The sequence below is a fragment of the Panthera leo genome, chromosome C1 (genome assembly GCF_018350215.1).
Source record: "Panthera leo isolate Ple1 chromosome C1, P.leo_Ple1_pat1.1, whole genome shotgun sequence".
Taxonomy (NCBI): domain Eukaryota; kingdom Metazoa; phylum Chordata; class Mammalia; order Carnivora; family Felidae; genus Panthera; species Panthera leo.
The window spans coordinates 94173151-94183840 of NC_056686.1; positions in this window are offsets into that span (position 1 = coordinate 94173151).

Consider the following 10690-nt stretch of genomic DNA (forward strand, 5'->3'; position numbering starts at 1 on the left):
TGTTCTTGAAGTTTTGTGTAAGATCTCCCGCCTCCCTTTAAGGAAAATTGGTCATTTTCGTGGTAGTTATAGGGAAACCTACATATTTTACACTTTCCTGAGGGAGACCAGGAACAGAGGACACGTTCTTTTGAGCACAAGTATCAAAAGCATCCCACGTTCAACATGTACAAAACAAAACTTATTGTACCTTCCAAACCGGCTCCTCTTTTTTTGTTCCCCATATCAGTGAATGATAACACCAACCACCCAGGTGCCCTAGCCAGAAACCTGGGCTTTGTCCTGAACTCTAGCCTGTCCTTCACTCCAACATCCAGTCATTCATAAAGTTCTAACGGTTCACCTACCAGATACCCCATTCATCTATTTTTCCTATTTCATTTCTTGCCTGTATTCCTTCAATAGTCCACCATCTGTTCTCCTAGTATCCATCAGTGACCCCATCTAAGATATCTTCCATACAGCAGCCAAAAATAATATTTCTAAAACATAAATAGAAACAAGATACTTTCCTGCTCGAAACCCTCCAATACTATGTTTCTCTTAGGATAAAGTTCCTTATTATGTCTACTAGGCCCTACATATGTCCCACTCTTGGCTCTCCAGACTTACCTTTTATTCCACACTTTAGTTCTATTAAAGTTTACTTAGTTGCTCTGGGCTCTATCTATACAAACTGATTTCTCCCATTCATCCAATGATCCCTTTGTCTGGATAATTCCTACCCTCTCTCTAAGGTAGGTTTCCCTAGTATGACCAAGTTTAATATCTATCGAGGTCTTTGCAAGTATGAGACTGCTTGCTAAGAGCTTTATGTACATCTCCCCATTTAAATATTGACAAAATGTCTTTTGTGAGTACCTCCATAATGCACTCATAGAAACTTCACAGATCTTATTACATTCTATTTTAACTCCTCTTTATTTGTCTCTATTAATTATTGGCCTAATCAAGTTAGAAAAAGAAAGAGAAAAGGCAAAAATTAACTATAAATAAAAATTGTGTCATAACCACAAATAGAGTTCAGATTTTAAAGCCCATGAAACTATACAATTAAAAAAAATCTAGGCCAATCATTTTGTGGAAAAAAAATGTAGTTGCTATAAGCATTTGTTTAAAATAATAGAAACCATCTAAATTGAGTCAAATAGCAAAAGGAGATTTCTGTTTCTGATAAGATAGCAGACAATACTACTACACCAAACTGCCACTATAAACAACTAAAGTGCTAGATAAAAGCTTTAAAACATTTTGTTAAGAGCACTATTTAGCTGGAATGAAAGTGAGGAATACTCAAGCCAGAGACGTTGTGATGATGAGAACCAGAGAGGTAAGAGGAATTTGAGGACATTTGCCAAACTAGGTGAACTTGGATTTCAGTTTTCATGCACACGGGGTATAGGAGGCAAATTTTAGGGTCTGTCTAAGGCGGAGAGTTTAAGCAGAGATCTTTCCTCTTATAAGTCAGAGGCACCTAAGTGCTATATACACCTTAGTAAAAGAGTAAACTAAAAATACCACTCACTTTCACCAAAGATTATGTGAAAATTTGTCCTCAACTTTGCAATTTAGCAGAGGAAGGTAATATCCCTAAAAAGTTGAATCCATAATCTGACCATTTGGCTTAAAGTGCAAATTTATAGTGTTTGAGTCATCTGCAAACTCTCAAACTAAAACTTTAGTTTAAAATAGTTCCAAACAAGAAGTTATCCCAAACTCTGGCAGAAGCAAAATACATACACTTTCTGAATGAGCCCACAATAATACCAATAATATTAATATTAATAAATATTAATAATATTAGTAATAACAATTAAGGTCTCCATGAATCTCAAAAAGCAAACTTTTTATGAAATTGAACTACTCACAAATAAAATTCACTAAAAAATATGAGAATACAAGGCACCGTGAACCTAGAGAATCAACAAACAATAGGAATGGACCTACAAAACTTCAGATATTGTATTTAATTGAAACAAAATATAAATTGCCATGTTTTTCTATATTTAAGAAAATAAAGAACATCTTTAAGATGTGTGCAGAGAATGAAAGAAAGAAAGAAAGAAAGAAGAAAGACAAAGCATTTTAATTTTTATTTTTGAGATGGGGAGGGAGGACAGAAGGAGAAAGAGACAATCTTAAGCAGGCTCTACGCTAGCATGGAGCCTGACGTGGGACTTGATCTCAGAACCATGAGATCATGACCTGAGTGGAAATCAAAAGTCAGATGCTTAACCAACTGAGCCACCCAGGGGCCCCTAAGCATTTTGAAGGATGAAAATATATAGTTGAATTTTTTTTTCATTTAAATGAATATGTTAAAAATTTTTTTTTTAATATTTATTTACTTTTGAGAGAGGGACAGAGAGACAGAGCATGAGCAGGGGAGGGGCAGAGAGAGAGGGAGACAAAGAATCCGAAGCAGGCTCCAGGCTCCGAGCTGTCAGCACAGAGCCCGATGCGGGGCTCCAACCCACGAACCGTGATATCATGACCTGAGTCGAAGTCAGATGCTTAACCAACTGAGCCACACAGGCATCCCTTAAATGAATATGTTTAAAAGGAGATTTGATACAACTAAAGTGAGACTAATAAACAGGACGATTTATATGAGGAAATTAACCAGAATGTAACTATAGTGCGTTGAACTTTGTCCCCCAAAAAAGTATATCCAAATTCTAATGCCTAGTACCAATAAATATGGCCTTATTTAGAACTAGGGTCCTTGCATATGAGATTAAATCAATCATCTTGAGATGAGATCATCCTATATTTAGGGTGAACCCTAAACCCAATGTCTCATGTCCTTATAAGAGAAAGGAGAGGGAGATTTTAAACTCATGTATGAAGACCCATCAGGCAAGGCCATGTGAAGACAGAGGCAGAGACTGAACAATGTATCTAAAGCCAGGGAACACCAAGGATTGCCAACAACTGCTAGAAGGTAAGAGGGTGACATGGAACAAATTCTTCCTCAGAAGGAAGAATTCTTGGGGTGCCTGGGTGGCTCAGTCAGTTAAAAATCCGACTTCGGCTCAGGTCATGATCTCCTAGTTGCTGAGTTCAAGCCCTGCGTTGAGCTCTGTGCTGACAGCTCGGAACCTGGAGACTGCTTCACATTCTGTGTGTATCTCTCTCTCTCTGCCCTTCCCCTGCTCATGCTCTGTCTCTGCTCTGTCTCTCTCTCAAAACTGAATAAACATTAAACATTTTTTTTTAAATAAAAAAAAAAAAGAAGAAGAATTCTTCATCCAGAAGGAATCAACACAGAGAAACACTTTGATTTCGGACTTCTAGCCTTCAAAACTCTGAGGGAATAATTATATTTTGTTTGAAGCCACCAAATTGTGGTGGTTTGTTCCAGCATCTCTGGGAGATTAATACAGTAGCATATAGAAAGTGTGAAAAGTATGAAAGTGAGATTAAGAAATGATGAGGACAGAGTTACAGAGTCTAACATAAGTATAACTGGAGTTCCGGATAAAGGAGATACAATGCATAGTAGACACAATACTTGAAGTCATAATACTTGAGAACATTCCAGAATGGATGAAAGGTAGGTACAATCCACAAATAAAAAGCCAAATGAATTACTTTCATGAAAGAAAAAAAGAAAATCACATCTAGACACAGCATGGTGAACCTCAGTAAAAAACCAAAACAAACAAAAAAACAAAACAAAACAATTTAAGAACAGCAATAGAAGTTGTGGTTCCAGTAATAGGCAAACAGAATGGAATATTAGAGCACCAAGGTTACCTATGTTGAGAAGGTATGAACTACTACCACAAAGAAAGTAGGGAAGGAAAGGAGACACAGACAGGGAGGCAAAAGGGAAGGAAAAAGAAGACACAGACAGGGAGGCAAACCATAAGAGACTCTTAAATAGAGAACAAACTAAGGGTTGCTGGAGGGGTGGGGGGGATGGGTTAAATGAGTGATGGGCATTAAGAGGGAACTTTTGGGGATGAATAGTGGATGTCATAAGCAAGAGATGAATCACTGGGTTTTACTCCTGAAGACAAGACTACACTGTATGTTAACTAACTTGAATTTAAATTAAAAAATAGGAGAAAGAGAGAGAGAGAGAGAGAGAGAATGAAAAAAAACAAATAAATAAACAAATAAACATTAAAAAAAAGCAAGGATGAAAATTAATGAGCTGACATCTCAAAAAGTTAGGAAAAGAATAGCAAATTAAAAACCTAAATATTTTTTAAAGCAGAAGGGAAAAAATTGAAAAATCAGAAGTTAGAACTTACGAAACAAGGGGTGCCTGGGTGGCTCAGTTGGTTAAGGGTCCGATTTCAGCCAGGTCATGATCTCACAGTCCGTGAGTTCCAGCCCCATGTTGAGCTCTATGCTGACAGCTCAGAGCCTGGAGCCTGCTTTGGATTCTGTGTCTCCCTCTCTCTCTGCCTCTTCCTCACACACACTCTGTCTCTCAAAAATGAATAAACATTAAAAAAAATTAGAAAACAAACACAAGCAAAGTCCCAAGTTTGTTCTTTCAAAAGAATAATAACATTGACAAATCTCTGGTGGTAAGACTGGGAGGTGGAAGGGAGGGCGGAAGGGAGAAAGGGAATTGAAAGGGGGACATCACTGTAGATGCTACAATGACATTAAACAGATAATAAGAGCATCATCTATCAGCATAAGCTAGGTAACGATGCAGTAAAAGAAAACAATGAAGATTTACTTCTTGCTTTTGTTATGTGTCTATTGTTGACAGAGGGCTTCTTCTCTAGAATATGCATCTAAGTTTAGGTTAGGGAAGAGGCTTTGGCTGTTTTGTTCACTGATGTATTACCAGTAAACATGAATAGAGAATGAATAGTTCTATGGAAGCTGCTTCACCTCCAATGAAGGAATGAATGAGAAATTCCAGTTTCAAGAGCAAGAAGAAAGAAGCAATAAAGAAGAGATATACGAAGAAAACAAAACTTTTCTTCCTGTGTTACTGGCGCACTGGCCAAACTGTTACATGGCCACCTCTAATTGCAATGAAGCCTGGGAACATGACTGTTCAAACACAATTTACCTTCTGTTGGTAAAGGAGAGTGAATACTGGGTAGATGGCTGATAATGCCTGCCACCAGAACCATATCTACCACATTTTCACAAAAAGTTTAGGTTATAAGAACAATAAATAAATACTATAAACTATTCAGACAAAAAAAAAATATTGTTACCCAAAGTAGCCCAAACTTTCATAATTTCTACTTTTGTTTCAGAAATACTAAGGGGAAAAAACAACACAAATTTTACTTTGTCATTTTTCCAAAGAAGACACACAGATGGCCAATAGAAAGATGCTCATCGTACTCAACATCAGGGAAATACAAATCAAAACCACAATGAGAGATCACCTCATACCTGTCAGAATAGCTGGAATCAAAAAGACAAGAAATAGCAAGTGTTGGTAAGGACGTGGAGAAAAAGGAACCCTCATGCACTGTTGGTGGGAATGGAAGTTGGTGCAACCACTGTAGAAAACAGTATGGAGGTCCTCAAAAAATTAAAAATAGAAGTACCATATGATCCAATAATTTTATTACCTAGATATTTATACAAAGAAAACAAAAACACTAATTTGAAAAGATATATGTACCACTATATTTATCACAGCATTACTTATAGTAGCCAAGATATGGAAGCAACTCAAGTGTCCATCAATAGATGAATGGATAAAGAAGATGTGGTGTATATACACAATAGAATATTACTCGGCCATACAAAAGAATGAAGTCTTGCCATTTGCAATGACATGGATTGAGCTAGAGAGTATTACGTTAAACAAAATAAGTCAAAGAAGGACAATTACCTCATGATTTCCCTTCTATATGGAATTTAAGAAACAAAACAAATGAGCAAAGGGGAGAAAATGGAGAGAGAGAGGCAAATCAAGAAACAGACTCTTAACTATAGAGAACAAACTGGTGGTTATCAGAATGGTGGTGAGTGGGGGGATGGGGTAAATAGGTGATGGGGATCAAGGAGTACACTTGTGATGAGCACCAGGTATAGTATTAAGTGTTAAATCACTATATTGTACACCTGAATCTAATACTGCACTATGTTAACTAACTGGAGTCTAAATAAAACATAAAAAAATAGATGAATGAACAAAGAAATTGTAATATATGCATACACACACATACACATATAATGAAATATTACTCAGCCATAAAAAAGAATTAGATTTTCTCATTTGCGACAACATGGGTGGGCCTAGAGGGTATTACATTAAGTGAAATAAGTCAGAGAAAGACAAATGCCATATGATTTCACTTATATGTGTAATGTTAAAAAACAACAAAAGAAACCAAAAAAGCAGAAACAGTTACATGAATACAGAAAAAACTTAGTAGTTGCTGGGGGGACGGGGTTGGCCAAGATGGATGAAGGGAAGTGGGAAGTACAGGCTTCCAGTTATGGAATAAATAAGTCATGAGGATACAAGGTACAGCATAAGGAATTTGGTCAATGGCATTGTAAAAGCATCATATGATGACAGATGGTAACTATATTTGTGGTGAGCATAGCATACAGACTTGTCCAACCACCTTTATTGAACACCTGTAACATTATGTGTCAATTATACTACAATTTTAAAAAAGACATTATAAGGTTAGGATAATGAAGGCAACACAATACTGGCCTAGGGATAAATAGACCAATGGAATAGAAGATGAAATACAGAAACACTCATGCATGTATGTAAATGTGATATGTAACAGATGTGGCACTAGAGAACACTAGAGAAAGAATGGATTTCTCACTATGGTGCTATGAGATTTGAGTATCAATATGAAAATAAGTAAATATACCCACACAAAGATCTCTTCATGATAAGGCAAAGTAAATTCTTAACTATGAAAAGAAAAACTATAAAGTTTTTAGAAGATAATGTAGAAAACTTTCTTTGTGATCTTGGAGGAGATAGGACTTTTCAAAAATGTGACTCAAGGGGCGCCTGGGTGGCTCAGTTGGTTAAGTGTCCGACTTCGGCTCAGGTCACGATCTCGTGGTCCGTGGGGTCGAGCCCCGGGTCGGGCTTTGTGCTGACAGTTCGGAGCCCAGAGCCTGTTTCAGATTCTATGTCTCCCTCTCTCTCTGACCCTCCCCCATTCAAGCTCTGTCTCTGTCTCAAAAATAAATAAACATTAAAAAATTAAAAAAAAAATTGACTCAATAAGCACAAAAGGAAAAGACTGATTAATTTGAATACATTCTACCAATCAAAAAAATGTCCCCAAATACTAAATACACAAACCACAAAGGAAGAAAAAATATTTGCATCACACATAATGAACAAAAATCTCGTATTCAAAATATATAAAGAACTCCTATAAATAGATAAGAAATACACAATGTATAGAAATTTATATAGAATTTACAGAAATATCTATTGAAAATAGGCAAAAGACTTGGCATATTGTCTTCACAAAAAAAACCTCAAATGAACAGTAAACATATGATAAGTTATTCAAACTCATTAGGAATCAAGGAAATAAGATACCACTATAGACATATCACTTTGGATAAACAAACGAGGAACTGACTAGTTCTTGTGTTACACAGAATGTGGAATGTTGGGAACTCTTATAAACCACTTTTGAGTATATAATACAATCCTTTTACCAACAGCGTGACATTTTCTTGATGTAATTCCACTCTTATATAAGCCCTCCCCAAATGCATACTTACATGCATAACGGCACAAATACAAAATTTGTTTTATAGAAGCATCGTCTGTAACAGTCAAACACTGGGAAAAGGCCTATATCTATCAATAATAGAATGGATAAGTTGTGGTATATATATATACAATGAAATACCACATGGCCCTAGAAATGAATGAACTAATGGATGAATCTTTAAAACATAATATTGAGTGAAAAAACAGCACACTGATAAATACATACAGTATGATTCCATTAAGCACTTTTAGAGTGCTATATTTCATACTAAGAGATATTGTTAATTACCATTTATCGAAGATATCAGTTATTTAGAAATAAACCTTCAAGAAGTTGTGCAACACCTCTTTAGAAAATATTTTAAAACTCAATTGAAAGGCATTACAGACCTAAATAAACAGAGGAATGTACCATGCTTAGAGATTCTATCAACATGTCAATTATCTTCAAATTTTTCTATTGAATCCCAATACCTGCCCAAAATATTGCATTATGGGATGCAACAAGATAATTCTAAAATGTACATAAAATTTAAAAGATCAAGAATTCAAAACTACTTTTGATAAAGAGGAGTAAGAGTACTTTCTAAGATTTACATTAAAGCTACTATAATCAAAACACAAGCATTTACTGATACATGGATATACCAATGGAGCCTAAGAGAAAGATAAGGAAAATAAGCCTCCACATATATGGACACTTGTTATATGATAAAGCTATTATTCCATGCCATTCAAAAAAAAGATGGACTTTCCAATTAAGAATGTGGGGTACAATTGGTTAAACATATGGAAAAAAATGAAATTGAGCTTCTTATTCACACTATACACAAAAATCAATATGAGGTAAAGAACAATCTTTCAACGTTTTTTTTTTTTTTTTAATTTTTTTTTTATTTTTGGGACAGAGAGAGACAGAGCATGAACGGGGGAGGGTCAGAGAGAGAGGGAGACACAGAATCGGAAACAGGCTCCAGGCTCCAAGCCATCAGCCCAGAGCCTGACGCGGGGCTCGAACTCACGGACCCCGAGATCGTGACCTGGCTGAAGTCGGACGCTTAACCGACTGCGCCACCCAGGCGCCCCAAAGAACAATCTTTGAAAGCAAAATTCTAAAACTCATAGAAGAAATTATTGGAGAATTTCTTTTTTTTTAAATTTTTTACACATTTTTATTTATTTTTGAGAGACCGAGAGAGACAGAGCGTGAGTTGGGGAGGGGCAGAGAGAGAGGGAGGCACAGAATCCGAAGCAGGCTCCAGGCTCTAAGCCATCAGCAGAGAACCAACACAGGGCTTGAACCCACGAACCATGAGATCATGACCTCAGCCAAAGTCAGATACTTAACAAACTGAGCCATCAGGTGCCCCAAGAATTTCTTTATAAATTCGAAAGTAGTGTAAAAAAAATTCAAGAGTAGTATCAGAGTGCAGTCAAATCTCAGAACTACTAGAATGTGTAGTGTGTGTGTGTGTGTGTGTGTGTGTACATATTTGTTCCAGTAGTCTGATCTTCTTGCCTCCTTGTGAGGAGATATTGTCTTCCCATTAATCCTGGAACTTGAAGCCACAGTGAAGAAAGCCAGGAAGAAAGATGCACGTAGTGTGAAGGAGCAAGAACAAATTAGAACACACAGGCACAAGCTGAAGGCCACCAGAACAAACTGAAATCTGTGTCAGTCCTTGTTGTCTTTGATCTTGATGGTACCCATGTCCTCCAGAAGCCAGGGTTCATTTTCACAGAGCTAAACACACTCACCTGGCTGGGAGTAAGAGAAGTTGAAGAAAAATCCAGGGGAAGATAAAGTAGTTTTGGACCTGGCTGTTTCCTCATGCCAAGATGAGCCAGTGGAACAGAGAGAATGTGTAGGAGCTACAAGATGACTACTGTTTCACTTTTGCCCTCCAATTCTCCCACAAGAATCTCTTTGTGACTCTAACTGGAAATATACACCAAAGGGAATTCTGGGAAACGTAGTCCAGCCTAGCCAAATTGACATAGTACAAAGTCAACAAAAGTAGGAATATTTTTCTTAAAGAAGACACAATGAGCAGTTGTAACAGTACATGTTTAAGTAATTTTATTCAAGAGGAAGAGATGAAAAGTATATTTTCTGGGCTCTAGAGTATTTGAGAATATATTTTTCTTGGTATCATGTATCATTCAAAATATACATATAAAATGTTCTTGATTTAGATTTTTATCCTCAGAAATCTGTAAATTTTGTGTTGTTTTTTTTCTCTTAGTATTTCTGAAACAAAAGTAGAAATTATGAAAGTTTGGGCTACTTTAGTTAACAATAATTTTTTTGTCTGAATACTTTATAGTATTTGTTGTCCATATAACCTCAACTTTTTGTAAAAATGTGGTAGATCTGGTTCTGGTGGCAGGCATTATCAGCCATCTACCCAGTATTCACTCTCTCCTTTACCAACAGAAGGTAAATTGTGTTTGAACGGTCATGTTCCCAGGTTTCATTGCAATTGGAGGTGGCCATGTAACCATCTGGCCAGTGCTCCAGTAACACATGAAGGTTTTGTTTTCTTCATACATCTCTTCTTTATTTCTTCTTTCTTCCTGCTCTTGAAACTGGAATTTCTCATTCATTCCTTCATTGGAGATGAAGCAGCTTCCATAGAACTATTCATTCTCCATTCATGTCTACTGGTAATACATTAGTGAACAAAACAGCCAAAGCCTCTTCCCTAACTTAAACTTAGATGCATAATAAACTCTTTTGTATACCAACATATAATAATACAATTAAATAAGTAAAATATGCAGAATATTGATAACGATGATGGTTATGGGAAAAAATAATATTGGAATATGGAATTGCAGGAGGCTGGTGGGTGCAAAATTAAACAGGGTGGTAGGGAATGCTTAATTGATGAGGTGACGTTTGAGTAAAGACAAAACATGTGAGTGAGCAGGCCATGTAGTTAGCTATAGGAGGAACAACTAATGGTAGTCAAGAAAAACCCA